The sequence below is a fragment of the Apodemus sylvaticus genome, chromosome 2 (genome assembly GCF_947179515.1).
Source record: "Apodemus sylvaticus chromosome 2, mApoSyl1.1, whole genome shotgun sequence".
NCBI classification, from domain to species: domain Eukaryota; kingdom Metazoa; phylum Chordata; class Mammalia; order Rodentia; family Muridae; genus Apodemus; species Apodemus sylvaticus.
Genome location: NC_067473.1, coordinates 97,215,011 through 97,231,510, shown reverse-complemented (window position 1 = coordinate 97,231,510; position 16,500 = coordinate 97,215,011).

Genomic DNA, 16,500 nt, shown 5'->3' with positions numbered 1-16,500 from the left:
TGATTTGATACAGTGCATGGGATTATTTTAATCTTCTTATATCTACGGAGGTCTGTTTTATGACTGAGTTTATGATCAGTTTTGAAGAAGGTAATATGAGGTGCTGAGAAGAAAGCATATTCTTTTGATTTCGGATAAAATGTTCTGTAAATATCTGTTAAATACATTTGGTTCATAACCCCTGTTAATTTCACTTTTTCTCTGTTTAGCTTGTGTTTCCCTGCTCTGTCTATTGATGAGAGAGGGGTGTTGAAGTCTCCCAGTATTCTTCTGTGATGTGCAATGTGTGCTTTGAGATTTGGAAAAGTTTCTTTTATGAACGTGGTTGCCCTTGCATTTGGAGCATAGCTATTCAGAATTGAGAGATCCTTTTGGTACATTTTTCCTTTTGTGAATATGAATTTTCCTTCCTTTTTATGAGTATGAAATTTCCTTTCTGATAACTTTTGTTTGAAAGTTGATTTTATTTGTTATTAAACTTTCTACTCCAGTTTATATCTTGGAATCATTTGCTGGGAAAATTGCTTTCCAGGCTTTTACTCTAAGGTAATGTCTGTCTTCAACACTTAGGTACATTTTCTGTATGCAGCAAAATGCTGAGTCCTGAGGAAAATATCTTAAAAGTTCATCTGGAGTATAAATAATAACAGTATGCACATATACTTTTTGTGTGACAACTCAGCACTGACTAAGATATATTTTATGAAATATGAACCCATTGTGTCCATTTCCCTACCAGAACTCATTGCATTCATCATTAACCTCACACTTACTGAGAGATTTCCAAAGCAGTATCAGTCGTATGTTGGCCTCTATGTAAAGGCTACATTATTATCTTCCATAATGATTAACATTTGAAGGCTATGCGCATTTCAGCCCTTCTACCATTCATGATCACATGGTGTTTGCAGAGATTTCCTCTCTCAGTTATGTCTGGTCAAATCACTTCTCTGAGTCCTGCTGTCCTGAATATTGCACTCTCTACTAACTGTATTATTTTCACTTCTTTTCTATCACTTGGTATTTTTGTCTGACTGAGGATATTATCTCCCTTTTCATTTGAACAAGATGTTTTGGTTTTGTTGAAGAAGGGAAAGAATGAATATTAGGGAAGAGGAAATTGCTAACTTCATAAAAGTGATAATATATTTATATTAATGAAACTCTATGCAAGAGGAGTCAGAAGTTTGTGTACATATATACATTTGACAAGATGTCTAGCTGTACTCCTTTGTATCATAAACTGTCATGGGTTTCTCACAAGTTCCTGTTCTACTTGTATCAGACTCCCAAATACTCAAATTGTCGGCACCCATCATCAAGCAGGGCAGAGGAATGATTATTAAAACCACTATATATGCCAAGTTAAGAACAATAATAGAATTGGGAAAATAGGTTGGGATGGGGTATAGTAATGCCATCTAAAATTGTTCTCAACCCTTGTCTTACTATCACCAGCCACCCTGCCAATTAAACATCATAAGATTGGAAGTGATTATAACACACACACACACACACACACACACACACAGAGAGAGAGAGAGAGAGAGAGAGAGAGAGAGAGAGAGAGAGAGAGAGAAATTCTAGATATACTTTTGATTGTATACACAATTAAAACATATTCTAACTGAGTTTGAAACTAACATTTCTACTGATTACCTCTAGCAGGAGCTATGAAATGTAGATTTCATTGGGGGATTCATTGGGGGATTGTAGAAGAGTGGAGAGGTTGTTGAACTGGAATGCTGCCACCCTGGCTAGCTCTACAACACCGAGTTTTACTATAGTCTACAAGGTCATTGGTTTATACATAGCTCTTACTATGTGTAGGTATTTAGTACGATGCCAATAAAAGCAGAGAGAAGTTACTCATTTGTTCATCTGTCTACCTAACATGAATCTTGGCTGTTCCTTTGACAGTGGATCTAGAACAGCGATACTCTCACTGCTATCTGTATTCAGACTGAAGGTGTGACAAGTTAATACTGAGAACAATATTTGTAGTCTCCTCCTGTGACTCTGTCTGCAATGCACACATTCTTTAGAATTCAGCCTGTCAGCCAGTGTCTGAATCAGCAAGTTTTATCTCTCTATACAGTCTACTATCCAAAAACTCTCCTCTTTTTTCAAAAAATCAGTGAGCTTGCCTTGGTCAGCTAAACTTGAGAGCCCAGGAGAGATTTTGTGGGATAAGCTATCCTTTAATCTTTGAGTCAAGTTTACGCACTTATTCTTTACTACTTTTGCCTATCTTGAAAGCATGATTTTAAAAGTGACTTGACATGGAGTATTTCAATTTTTATGTATGTGCTCATTTACAGAACAAGTATTTTGGAAATAATTTAAGAATGTTCATATTAACCATCCATATTCTTCAAATAGACAATCTTCAAAGTCCAATAGTGACATCATTTTTCTTTTTTAAATTTTTTATATTATCTTCTGTATTAGTCAGGGATCTCTAGAGTCACAGAATGTATGGGTAGCCTCTATATAGTAAGGAAATTTATGGATGATTTACAGTCTCTAGTACAACTCCCCAACAATGGTCAGCAGCAGCTGTTGATTGAAGTCCAAGGATCTAGCAGTTGCTCAATCCCATGAGGCAAACAGGCAAAGAAGAGTGAAGGTGTCTTCTTACAATGTCTGTATTTAGGTCTTCAGGAGAGGGTGTGGCTCATATTAAAGGCATGTTCCACCACACCTTTAATCCCAATTGACCTTGAACACAAAGATCTCCCTGTCTTTTTTTTATTCGATATAATGTATTTACATTTCAAATGATTTCCCCTTTTCTAGCCCCCCCCACTCCCCGATAGTCCCATAAGGCCCCTTCTCTTCCCCTGTCCTCCCTCCCACCCCTTCCCACTTCCCCGTTCTGGTTTTGCCGAATACTGTTTCACTGAGTCTTTCCAGAACCAGGGGCCACTCCTCCTTTCTTCTTGTATCTCATTTGATGTGTGGATTATGTTTTGGGTATTCCAGTTTTCTAGGTTAATAACCACTTATTAGTGAGTGCATACCATGATTCACCTTTTGAGTCTGGGTTACCTCACTTAGTATGATGTTCTCTAGTTCCATCCATTTGCCTAAGAATTTCATGAATTCATTGTTTCTAATGGCTGAATAGTACTCCATTGTGTAGATATACCACATTTTTTGGATCCACTCTTTTGTTGAGGGATACCTGGGTTCTTTCCAGCATCTGGCAATTATAAATAGGGCTGCTATGAACATAGTAGAGCATGTATCCTTATTACATGGTGGGGAATCCTCTGGATATATGCCCAGGAGTGGTATAGCAGGATCTTCTGGAAGTGAGGTGCCCAGTTTTCGGAGGAACCGCCAGACTGATTTCCAGAGTGGTTGTACCAATTTGGAACCCCACCAGCAGTGGAGGAGTGTTCCTCTTTCTCCACACCCTCTCCAACACCTGCTGTCTCCTGAATTTTTAATCTTAGCCATTCTGACTGGTGTAAAATGAAATCTTAGGGTTGTTTTGATTTGCATTTCCCTAATGACTAATTAAGTTGAGCATTTTTTAAGATGCTTCTCTGCCATCCGAAGTTCTTCAGGTGAGAATTCTTTGTTTAACTCTGTACCCCATTTTTTAATAGGGTTGTTCGGTTTTCTGGAGTCTAACTTCTTGAGTTCTTTATATATATTGGATATTAGCCCTCTATCTGATGTAGGATTGGTGAAGATCTTTTCCCAATTTGTTGGTTGCCGATCTGTCCTCTTGATGGTGTCCTTTGCCTTACAGAAACTCTGTAACCTTATGAGGTCCCATTTGTCAATTCTTGCTCTTAGAGCATACGCTATTGGTGTTCTGTTCATAAACTTTCTCCCTGTACCGATGTCCTCAAGGGTCTTCCCCAGTTTCTTTTCTATTAGCTTCAGAGTGTCTGGCTTTATGTGGAGGTCCTTGATCCATTTGGATTTGAGCTTAGTACAAGGAGACAAGGATGGATCAATTCGCATTCTTCTGCATGCTGACCTCCAGTTGAACCAGCACCATTTGTTGAAAAGGCTATCTTTTTTCCATTGGATGTTTTCAGCCTCTTTGTCGAGGATCAAGTGGCCATAGGTGTGTGGGTTCATTTCTGGATCTTCAATCCTGTTCCATTGATCCTCCTGCCTGTCACTGTACCAATACCATGCAGTTTTTAACACTATTGCTCTGTAGTATTGCTTGAGGTCAGGGATACTGATTCCCCCAGATTTTCTTTTGTTGCTGAGAATAGTTTTAGCTATCCTGGGTTTTTTGTTGTTCCAGATGAATTTGATAATTGCTCTTTCTAACTCTGTGAAGAATTGAGTTGGGATTTTGATGGGTATTGCATTGAATCTGTATAGTGCTTTAGGCAAAATGGCCATTTTAACTATATTGATTCTACCGATACATGAGCATGGGAGGTTTTCCCATTTTTTGAGGTCTTCTTCCATTTCCTTCTTCAGAGTCTTGAAGTTCTTGTCATACAGATCTTTCACATGTTTGGTAAGAGTCACCCCAAGATACTTTATACTGTTTGTGGCTATTGTGAAGGGGGTCATTTCCCTAATTTCTTTCTCAGCCTGCTTATCCTTTGAGTATAGGAAGGCCACTGATTTGCTGGAGTTGATTTTATAACCTGCCACTTTGCTGAAGTTGTTTATCAGCTGCTCTCTAGTGGAGTTCTTTGGGTCACTTAGGTAGACGATCATGTCGTCTGCAAATAATGATAGTTTGACTTCTTCCTTTCCAATTTGTATCCCTTTGACCTCCTTATGTTGTCGAATTGCCCGAGCTAGTACCTCAAGTACAATATTGAAAAGATAAGGAGAAAGGGGGCAGCCTTGTCTGGTCCCTGATTTCAGTGGGGTTGCTTCAAGGATCTCCCTGTCTTATGGAATTCATAGCCGTCATGCTTCAAGATCTCCATACCAAGATCCAGGTCAGAAACTTGTATCTCTCAGCCTCCAGATTAGAATCATAGGTGAGCCTTCCAATTCTTGATTGTACTTCATTCAAGATATAGACAAGTTGACAACCAGGAATAGCTAGTACAATTATGACTAAATATTAACTACATATAAAATTCATTTCTATCTGAGTTCTTTTGTTAAAGGACAAGTAATTAGAGTAATCATGACTAGTTATGTTACATAAAGTACACTTGAGCTACACAGGAATTTGTTCATCAAATGTTTGGTTGACACTGAATAAGTAAACAATGAAACTGAAGGACATTCATCTTTTTCAATTCCAAAGTCTCCATGTAATTAGGATATGAACAGAACACACAAAGGCAGCAACAAAGTCTCAAATGGCACTTGTCAAACAACTCTGTTCCTTATTTCTTGTCCTTACTGAAAAAATTAACTATATTGACATATGCACATTACACATAGTGTTTAGTTTCATAAAAGCATCTTCCTTTAGCATTATTATATATTTACTATATTTATACCCTATTATTATTAGCTTTCTGAACCCACCTACAGATTCTCAAAGAGGTTCCTTGGATGTGGAGTGAGAACCTAGAGGCAAGAGACGCGAGAAATGGAAATAAGACAGGATTCTGATCAAGTATTGTTTAATGCGGGTTCACATAGCTATTACATGGTAAAGCATTTGGCAGCAAAAAGTAAAACAAGATGTGGTAAACAACCAGCACAGATAACAAACCTTACTATTACAGAGAATATAATCTAAAGTATATGTCAGCACACTGTGTGTGATCAAAAGCTCAGGGTACAGTCAACAGCAACAGTTCCAGACTGACCAAACCATTTCCTTTGAATAATGCCTTCACCTTGACCCTGCCCTGGCCTGAGAAAGACATGTATGACATAGGTAGTCTCCCAGAGTTTTCAATGTCAAATTTGTACTAGCTCTAGAAATCTGAATGGGAAAAACCTCAACTGAAAAAAGTGTCTCCATAAAGCTAGACTGGGGGCATGCTTGTAGGGCATTTTCTTAATTACTAATTGATGGGAAATGATTCATTCTATTGTGAGCTGGGCCAGTCATTGGTCATGGACCTGAGTTTTATAGGAACTTAATGGCACATCTGAATGCTCTGGAACAAAAAAAAACCTAATTCACCCAGGAGGAGTAGAAGACAGGAAATCATCAAACTCAGGGCTGAAATCAATCAAGTGGAAAGAAAGAGAACTATAAAAAAAATCAACAAAATCAGGAGTTGGTTCTTTGAGAAAATCAACACGATAAACCCTTAGCCAGACTAACCAAAGGGCACAGAGCCAGTATCCAAATTAACAAAATTAGAGATGGAAAGGGAGATATAATCACAGAAACTGAGGAAATCCAAAAAATCATCAGATCCTACTACAAAAGCCTATACTTAGCACAACTGGAGAATCTGGAGGAAATGGACAATTTCCTAGACAGATACCAAATACAAAAATTAAATCAGGATCAAATAGATCATTTAAATAGTCCCATAAACCATAAAGAAATTAAAGGGGTCATAGAAAAACGTCAAACCGATTTGTCTTCTTGATGGTGTCCTTTGCCTTACAGAAACTTTGTAATTTTATGAGGTCCCATTTGTCAATTCTTGATCTTAGAGCATATGCTATTGGTGTTCTGTTCATAAACTTTCTCCCTGTACCGATGTCCTCAAGGGTCTATCCCAGTTTCTTTTCTATTAGCTTCAGAGTGTCTGGCTTTATGTGGAGGTCCTTGATCCATTTGGATTTGAGCTTAGTACAAAGAGACAAGGATGGATCAATTCGCATTCTTTTGCATGCTGACCTCCAGCTGAACCAGCACCATTTGTTGAAAAGGCTATCTTTTTTCCATTGGATATTCTCAGCCTCTTTGTCGAGGATAAAGTGGCCATAGGTGTGTGGGTTAATTTCTGGATCTTCAATCCTGTTCCATTGATCCTCCTGCCTGTCACTGTACCAATACCATGCAGTTTTTAACACTATTGCTCTGTAGTATTGCTGGAAAAAATCTTCACCAATCTTACATCAGATAGAGGGCTAATATCCAATAAAGAACTCAAGAAGTTATACTCCAGAAAACCAAACAACCCTATTAAAAATGGGGTCCAGAGTTAAACAAAGAATTCTCACCTGAAGAACTTCGGATGGCAGAGAAGCATCTTAAAAAATGCTCCACTTCATTAGTCATTAGGGAAATGCCAATCAAAACAACCCTGAGATTTCACCTTACACCAGTCAGAATGGCTATGATTAAAAATTCAGGAGACAGCAGGTGTTGGAGAGGGTGTGGAGAAAGAGGAACACTCCTCCACTGCTGGTGGGTTTGCAAATTGGTACAACCACTCTGGAAATCAGTCTGGCGGTTCCTCCGAAAACTGGGCACCTCACTTCCAGAAGATCCTGCTATACCACTCCTGGGCATATACCCAGAGGATTCCCCACCATGTAATACGGATACATGCTCTACTATGTTCATAGCAGCCCTATTTATAATTGCCAGATGCTGGAAAGAACCCAGGTATCTCTCAACAGAAGAGTGGATGCAAAAAATGTGGTATATCTACACAATGAAGTACTATTCAGCCATTAGAAACAATGAATTCATGAAATTCTTAGGCAAATGGATGGAGCTAGAGAACATCATACTAAGTGAGGTAACCCTGGCTCAAAAGGTGAATCATGGTATGCACTCACTAATAAGTGGATATTAACCTAGAAAACTGGAATACCCAAAACATAATCCACACATCAAATGAGGTACAAGAAGAAAGGAGGAGTGGCCCCTTGTTCTGGAAAGACTCAGTGAAGCAGTATTCCGGCAAAACCAGAACAGGGAAGTGGGAAGGGGTGGGTGGGAGGACAGGGGAAGAGAAAGGGGCTTATGGGACTTTCGGGGAGTGGCAGGCTAGAAAAGGGGAAATCATTTGAAATGTAAATAAAAATTATATCGCATAAAAAAAAAACAAAAAAAACAAAATCATCAATCCAAAAAAAAAAAAAAAAAAAAAAAAAGCACAGGACAAGATGTTTTAGTGCAGAATTCTATCAGACCTTCAAAGAAGACCTAACACCAATACTCTTCAAACTTTTCCACAAAAGAGAAAGAGAAGGAACACTACCGAACTATTTCTATGAAGCCACAATTACGCTGATACCAAAACCACACAAAGATTCAACCAAGAAAGAGAACTTCAGACCAATTACCCTTATGAATCTTGATGCAAAAATTCTCAATACAGTTCTTGCCAACCGAATCTAAGAACAAATCAAAATTATCATTAACAATGATCAAGTAGACTTCATCTCAGGAATGCAGGGATGGTTCAATATATGGAAATCCATCAATGCAATCCATTACATAAACAAACTCAAAGAAAAAATCCACATGGTCTTTTCATTGGATGCTGAAAAAGGACTTGACAAAATTCAACATCCTCTCATGCTTAAAGTCTTGGAAAGAACAGTAATTCAAGGCCCATACATAAACATAGTAAAAGTAATATACAGCAAACCGGTAGTCAACATCAAACTAAATGGAGAGAAACTTGAAGCAATTCCACTAAAATCAGGGACTAGATAAGGCTGCCCCCTCTCTCCATATACTTTTCAATATAGTACTTGAGGTACTAGCTAGAGCAATTAGACAACATGAGGACTTCAAAGGGATACAAATTGTAAAGGAAAAAGTCAAACTATCACTATTTGCAGACGATATTATAGTATACTTAAATGAACCCCCCCCCCCCAAAAAAAAATTCCACCAGAGAACTCCTACAGCTGCTAAACAACTTCAGCCAAGTTGCTGGTTATAAAATCAGTTCAAGCAAATCAGTAGCCTTCCTATACTCAAAGGATAAGCAGCCTGAGAAAGAAATTAGGGAAATGACATCCGTCACAATAGCCACAAACAATATAAAGTATCTTGGTGTGACTCTAACCAAACAAAACAAAAAACAAAAAAAAAAAAAAAAAAGAAAAAAAAAAAGAAAAGAAAGAAAAAGAAAAGAAAGAAAGATCTGTATGACAAGAACTGCAGGTTTCTGAAGAAGGAAATTGAAGAAGACCTTAGAAAATGGAAAAATATTCATGGTCATTCATTAGCAGGATTACAATAGTTAAAATGTCAACATTGCCGAAAGCAATCTACAGATACAACGCAATCTCCATCAAAATCCCGACTCAGTTCTTCATAGAGTTAGAAAGAGCAATTCTCAAATTCATCTGGAATAAAAAAAAAAACAGGATATCTAAAATATTCTCAACAGTAAAAGAGCTTCTGGGGGAATCAGTATCCCAGACCTCAAGCAATACTACGCAGCAATAGTGTTAAAAAAAAAACTGCATGGTATTGGTACAGTGACAAGCATGTGGATCAATGGAACAGGACTGAAGACCCAGAAATGAACCCACACACCTATGGTCACTTGATCTTCACCAAAGAAGCTAAAAATATCCAGTGGAAAAAGATAGTCTTTTCAACAAATGGTGCTGGTTCAATTGCAGAAGAATGCAAATTGATCCATTCTTATCTCCTTGTACTAAGCTCAACTCCAAGTGGATCGAGGTCCTTCACATAAAGCCAGGCACACTGAAACTAATAGAAAAGAAACTGGGGACAACCCTTGAGGACACGGGCATGGGGAGAAAGTTCCTGAACAGAATACCAATAACTTATGTTTTAAGATCAAGAATTGACAAATGGTGCCCCTTCCCCCACAGCGTTTGGCTGGACTTCTCAGCCCATCCTATTCAAGCTGCAACATTCCTGGCTGGCAACGTCCACCCTTCTGCTGGTGTTACCCAGCATATTTGGGCTGTGACATTCCTGGCTGGCAGCCTCCACCCTTCTGCCTGTGTTATCACCGGCCCTTGTTCAGTTGAGAACAATACAACCGCTTTCACCTTAACAACCAAGGCTGCCTCAGGGCAGTCTCACCTGGAGACCAGAATAGACCTGCATGACTGGAAGCAGGTGACCCACTGAGAAGAACCAAGGAATTCACAGCCATTCAGGGGGCAGGGTTGTTTTCTAAAAACTATATATATTGGCTAAATAATAGTAAAGGCAGTCTTGATCGGCAAACTGTCGTCTTGACTCAAATCTCTTTCGTCGCCTTCCCGTTTATCCCCAGAATTCTCTTCCAGGTCTCCAGTTCACATGTGGCCGTGGGCAGCTACATAATGGCGCCTGAACACGGACAGACCTGATACAGTAGAATTTCCTGAGGTGACCCTATCTTGCGAAGCTTTGCAGAAAAAATGGAAAGAAGATGGTATCCACATAGTAAACAACTATAGGAGTTAAATGCTAGCGCTAGTGTAAAATTTTTTTCCTTTGAAACTATTGTTGTGGGTGCAGATGGATACAGCTAGGCAAGCAGAAATATGTTGACCCAGCATAGTGGCTGCTTGGGATAGATAGATAGGGAAAAATGGGATAGGAAAGTTCGCGCGGAAACTTGTGCCCCACAGCTGCTTCAGGCGAAAGGGATAGGGCTTGACTCCCCACTCTAAGTTAAAAAAAAATTGTCTCTAGGCAAGAGTTAGAGCAAGGATCTTTGCCCGCTCAGGGGCTTGGGAAAGAAGGGCAGGATATGTCAGAACTCTTAGCTTTTCCTGTCCTTGAGATCGCAGACCAGGAGAATAGGATTAGACAATATCAGACATTGGAATTCAAAGTGATAACAGAATTAAAGGCAGCTGTAGCTCAGTATGGCCCTACAGCTCCTTTTACACAAGCTTTATTGGATACTGTGATAGAGTCAAATTTAACTCCACAGGATTGGAGAACTTTGTGTAAGGCTACTTTGTCAGGAGGAGATTTCTTGCTTTGGAGTTCTGAATGGCGTGAGGCTAGCAAAAGAACTGCCACTGTAAATACTCAGGCAGGCCATCCAGAATGGAATGCTGATATGTTATTGGGAGAAGGCATATATGAAGGAAATACTAATCAGATTGGGTTTCCCATCGCAGTGTATGCGCAGATTGCGATGGCTGCCCGCCGTGCTTGGAATCTTTTACCATCGAAGGGAGATCTTAGTGGAAACTTAACAAGTGTCAAACAGGCTCCTGATGAGCTTTTTCAGAATTTTGTGGATAGATTGTTAAAATCAGCTAATAGAATTTTTGGAAATTCTCAGGCAGAAAATCCATTGGTTACTCAGCTAGCTTATGAAAATGCTAATGCAGCCTGCTGAGAGGCCATCAGACTTCACAGGGGGAAGACAGACTTGGCTGGTTATATTCGTCTTTGTTCTGAAATTGGCCCCACATATAATCAGGGTCTAGCAATGGCCACAGCATTGCAGGGGACCACCATCCAGGGAATACTTTCACAGAGACGAGGAAATAAAAGGTGTTTTAAATGTGGTAGTCTGGGTCATTTTAAAAGTGATTGCCCTAATAACAGGGGTGCTATAAGCAAGCAATCAGTTTGCTCCCCAGAAATCTGTCCTAAGTGAGGGGGAGAGACCTTTATCACAAATGAATCTGGTTCCAGAAATAGATCCTCAGACTTTGCTTTTATGTTTTAAAGATTTACAGCAAGCTTTAGCTGCTAAAGGATTGCAAATAGCACCAGAAAAAGTACAAACCCAGGATCCGTATAATTATCTGGGTTTCAAACTTACAGATCAAGCTGTTTTTTTCCCAGAGGATAATTATTCGCAGGGACAATTTAAAAACTTTAAATGATTTTCAGAAGTTATTGGGTGACATTAACTGACTTCGGCCATATTTTAAGCTTACTACAGGAGAATTATGACCTTTATTTGATATTCTAAAGGGGAATGCTAATCCTACATCACCTAGATTATTAACTTCAGAAGAAATTTTTGCTTTACAGCTAGTGGAGAAAGCTATTGAAAATCAATTTGTTACCTATATAGAATATTCTTTACCTTTGCATCTGCCAATTTTTAGTACAACTCATTCACCTACAGGATTATTATGGCAAAAGGCTCCTCTTATGTGGGTTCATTTGAGGGTGTCTTCTAAACGTAATATCCTGCCATATTATGAGGCAGTCGCCCAGATAATTGTGCTTGGAAGGAAGCAGGCATTAACTTATTTTGGTAAAGAACCAGATATCATTGTTCAACCTTTTAACATAGATCAAGATACCTGGCTGAAGCAACATAGCACAGATTGGTTGCTTGCTCAAATAGGATTTGAGGGAACTATAGATAACCATTATCCTCAAGATAAGTTAATAAAGTTTTTAAAGATGCATGAGGTTATATTTCCTAAAATGACATCTTTACAGCTGCTGCATAATGCTCTTTTGATTTTCACCGATGGCTCCTCTAAAGGAAGAGCTGGATATTTAATTAACAATCAACAGGTGGTTATAGAAACACCTGGACTCTCAGTTCAGTTAGCAGAGCTGAAAGCGGTATTAAGTGTCTTTCAATCTGTAGATAGTACCTTTAATCTTTTTACAGACAGTTTGTATGTTGCCGATTCTGTCCCCTTATTAGAAACCTGTGGCACATTTAATTTTAATACGCCAGCTGGATCCTTGTTTTCACAATTGCAAAGCATCATTCTTGCTAGAAAATAATCCCTTTTATATTCGCCCTATATGAGCTCACTCAGGTCTTCCTGGACCTTTGGTTCAGGGTAATGATTGCATTAACAAGACTCTAATAGGAGAAGCTTTAATTTCAGATCCTGTTGAGTTGGCCAAGAGTGATCATAATAAGTTTTATCTTTCAAGCCACACTTTAAGGCTCAGACATAAGATCACTAAGGAGCAAGCAAGAATGATTGTGAAACAATGCCCTACCTGCCTTACCTTATCCACAGTTCCCCATTTAGGGGTTAATCCACGTGGCCTTATGCCCAATCATATTTGGCAAATGGATGTAACTCACTATCCAGAGTTTGGAAAATTAAAATATATACATGTTTGCATTGATACCTGTTCAGGATTCCTTTTTGCTTCTCTACATATGGGATCGGCTTCTAGAAATGTAATTGTTCATTGTTTAAAAGCATTTAATACTATGGGAATGCCTAAGGTCATTAAGACAGGCAATGGACCAGCCTATTCTGGTAAGAACTTTATCTCTTTTTGTAAAGAATTTGGTATCAAACATAAAATTGTAATTCCTTATAACCCAATGGGTCAAGGAATTGTTGAGCATGCTCATCGCACCCTTAAAAACTGGCTTTTTAAAACAAAGAAGGGGAATCTATACCCCCCCCCAGGTCACCCAAAGCGCATCTTGCTTTTGTTTTGTTCATTTAAATTTCCTGCAGACTGATTCTAAAGGTCTATCTGCAGCAGACAGGCACTGGCACCCCACCAGTTCCAATTCCTATGCCATGATTAAGTGGCGGGACCCTTTAACTAATACATGGAATGGTCCAGACCCTGTTTTAATTTGGGGGAGAAGGTCAGTTTGTATTTTTTCTCAAAAAGAAGATGGAGCACGATAGCTGCCAGAGAGATTGGTAAGACAGGTAAACACACCCTAAAGCTGCTGGTAAGTATAATTAATTCACAAAGGCATTCCCTAAGCCACTTCTCACTTACTTGGGAAGAAAGGTTACTTTGTGTTCTTACAGTTAATTTGCAAGCCAGGCCTCTTGCCTGAGCCACAAATTTGCAATCAAATTGAATGCCTTGGGCCTTCCGATACAGACCAAAGAGGTTTCTTCTCTTAATCTCCTTTTGTGTTTCAAGCAGGTATCTCTCAGATTCAACACTCAGAAGATAAGCTTCTACAGCAATGGCCGCCAGGATGAGGATGGGTGATTATAAAGGCCAGCCAGCCAGTTCATATTCACAGAGCATTTACTTTACCAGTGGATCCTTGGAGATGAGGCTGCATAGTATTCGGAACTATGCATGTTTGTTACTATAACAAACATGGGCATCAGTTTGAGGTGCGAGGCAAGGCACTGCAAGGGAAAAGGAAAAATCCTACTTCGGAATTTCCCCGAAAAGCACGTCCGGCTGCATAGGGGTTGACATTGAGAGACTGTCCTTAAATTATTAAGGCAGTCTATTTCCCCTCCCCTGAAAAAGATGTCGTTTAATGTTTAAGGGGGTCGGACCTCTGTTTTTCCCTCACTGGTTAAAAGCCCGTCGCCACTGGGCAAATATATATTCACTGAGTTTTTAAAAAAAAAAATAATTAAGGGGTAATTTTCCCTTCCCTCATGAGCATTTAGCTGGACTTCTCAGCCCATCCTATTCAAGCTGCGACATTCCTGGCTGGCAGCCTCCACCCTTCCACTGGTGTTATCTCTGGCCCTTGTTCCGTTGAGAACAATACAACTGCTTTCACCTTAACAACCAAGGCTGCCTCAGGGCAGTCTCACCTGGAGACAAGCAGAGACCTGCGTGACTGGAAGCAGGCGACCCGCTGAGAAGAAGAACCAAGGAATTCGCAGCCATTTGGGGGGCAGGGTTGTTTTCTAAAAACTATATATATTGGATAAATAATAGTGAAGGCCGTCTTGATCAGGAAACTGTCGTCTTAACTCAAATCTCTTTCGTCGCCTTCCCGTTTATCCCCAGAATTCTCTTCCAGGTCTCCAGTTCACATGTGGCCGTGGGCGGCTACAAAATGGGACTTCATAAAATTACAAAGTCTCACTTAGGCAAAGACACCATCAAAAACAAATTGGCAACGAACAAATTGGAAAAAGATCTTCACCAACCCTACATTCTACAGAGGTATAATATCCAATATATACAAAGAACTCAATAAGTTAGACCCCAGGAAATCAAATAACCCTATTAAAAATGGGGTATAGTTTCACACAAGGAATTTTTACTGGAAGAACTTCGGATGGCTGAGAAGCACCTTAAGAAATGTTCAATATCATTAGTTATTAGGGAAATGCAAATCAAAACAACCCTGAGATTTCACCTCATACCAGTCAGAATGGCTAAGATTAAAAACTCAGGAGACAGCAGGTGTTGGCGAGGATGCTGAGAAAGAGGAATACTCCTCCACCACTGGTGGGATTGGAAGCTGGTACAACCACTCTGGAAATCAGATTGATAGTTCCTCTGAAAACTGGGCACTTCCGGAGGACCCTACTATTCAACTTCTGGGTATATGTACCCAGAGGATTCCCCAGCATGTAATAAGGATACATTCTCCACTATGGTCATAGCAGCCCTATTTTTAATAGCCAGAAACTGGAAAGAACCCAGATGTCCCTCAAAGGAGGAATGGATACAAAAAGTGTGGTATATATACACAATGGTGTACTATTCATCCATTAGAAACAATGAATTCATGAGTTTCTTAGACACATGGATGGAGCTGGAGAACATCATCCTAAGTGCAGTAACCCAGTTTCAAAAGAACACTCATGGTATACACTTCCTGATAAGTGGATATTAGCCTAGAAGTTTGGAATACACAAGACTCAATCCACATATCAAATGATGTCCAAGAATAAGGAAGGAGTGGCTCCTGGTTCTAGAAAGGCTCAGTGTAGTAGTGTAGCGGGATACCAGAACAGGGAAGTGAGAAGGCATGCATGGGAGAACAGGAGGAGGGAAGTGGGCCTATGGGACTTTCAGGTAAGGAGGATCCGGGAAAGGGGAAATCATTTGAAATGTAAATAAAGAATATGTTGATTTAAAAACAAGTGAAAATTCAGAGCCCCATGTAAACAAAATGCTAATTAATGCTATAAATGTATTCATTAAAACAAGCTGATCACCTAGTTTTGGAGTCCATATATATACTGAAAGATGACAGTTCTATGGAACACATACATTTGTTTATGTTTTGTGTTTATCTTCTTTGTACAGGTATATTTCCTGGTGGATTATCCCATTCTTTTAGTTACTTTTCTATTGTTGTGATAAATATTATGAACTTATAAGAAAGGGTTCTGTTGGCATTTCAGAAGGTTAGACTGGAAACAGAAAGAGGGCATCAGGTAGAAGACTTGGTAGCTGGAACAGAAGCACAGGGATCACATCTCAAATTGTATGTATGTATTTATGTATTTATGTATTTATGTATGTATGTATGTATGTATGTATGTATGTTTATATTGTACATTGTGTGTGCTTAACTGAAATTTTAGATTGCTAAGAATCATCATATGAATGCTTGGAATGTGTCAAACCTGAGTGTTTTACAAGAGAAGCGAGTGATCTTAACCACTGAGCTCTCTATCCCCAAACTTTCCTTCCTTCCTTCCTTCCTTCCTTCCTTCCTTCCTTCCTTCCTTCTTTCCTTCCTTCCTTCCTTCCCTTTATTCTTCCTTCCTTCCTCCCTATCTTCCTTCCTTCCTCCCTTCCTTCCTTCCTTCCTTTATTCCTTCCTTCCTTCCTACCTCCCTATCTCCCTTTCTTCTTCTTTCTTATTTTGTTTTTTTTAATATTTGTCATTTTTATAGTCTCAATTTTCTCTTCTTCACATTTTCCCGTCCCTCCCCAATCCCAAATTTCCTCTCCTCTTCTCCATCTTCTATCTTCTTTCATTTCTCTTATCTTCCTTTCCCCTTCTCTCTTTCCTTTCTCCTTTCTACTTCCTCTGTTTCTTTCTGTTGTTACCTTGCATA